Source organism: Carettochelys insculpta, chromosome 6, assembly GCF_033958435.1.
Source record: "Carettochelys insculpta isolate YL-2023 chromosome 6, ASM3395843v1, whole genome shotgun sequence".
NCBI classification, from domain to species: domain Eukaryota; kingdom Metazoa; phylum Chordata; order Testudines; family Carettochelyidae; genus Carettochelys; species Carettochelys insculpta.
This window is the reverse complement of record NC_134142.1, coordinates 60,172,491-60,173,274: the sequence shown is the minus strand read 5'-3', so window position 1 is coordinate 60,173,274 and position 784 is coordinate 60,172,491.

The window sequence follows — 784 nt, the reverse complement described above, 5'->3', positions numbered from 1 at the left end:
ATTTGTAGTGTGTGTCTGTCTCCACATTTAAAGGCAGGAACAGTCTAATCAAATGGTGAGGTATTCCCAATGCTTTCAGGTCTTACATCCTAATGCTACCTCACTGTCTTCTCTTATGACTATCTTTCAGCCTCCTTATTTTGATAATATCTGGTTTACAGTTTACCCATGGTGTTCTGCAAGAGAAAAATACCATTCCCAGATCCGTAGCTATTATGAATGGTTTCCCTCTTACTGGTTGTCAATGTGGCAGTTATTGTGGGGATAGGACATCCCCAGAATCACACAGGGTGCAGCTGTCCTTCTGCCAGACACCTGAATAGCCCTGCTCATTGTTATTTTGGAACTGGAAATAGGTGCAAAATCTGCACCTACATTCTCCCTGTTCTTGTAATCACCAGGCAGCTAAATCAGGTATTTTACCCTGTTTGAGAAAATCCTGGCGGGAGCGGTTCACTCTGGCTTCTTAGGGGAGTGCGTGTGGCTTTAATTCGAGGAGAGAAACCATCCCAATGTGGGGACAGATGTGCAGAGGGCTGTGCCCGATACCACCAGTGGAACACACTCAGGGGTCGGGCCCATCCCCAGGGAACGGGAAAACCCGTGTTTAGAGGCGGGGCTCCTCGGGCCATAGCCATAGCCTGGCGCAGCTGGAGGCTGGCGGTACAGGACTCTCGCTCGCCACCCGTTGCCACTAGAGGGGCAGCTGGGGCTTGGAGGCCGGCAGCCCCGTGGGGAGAGCCCTCGCCCATCCCGATCGCCTGGTTCACACGGGCAGACCCAG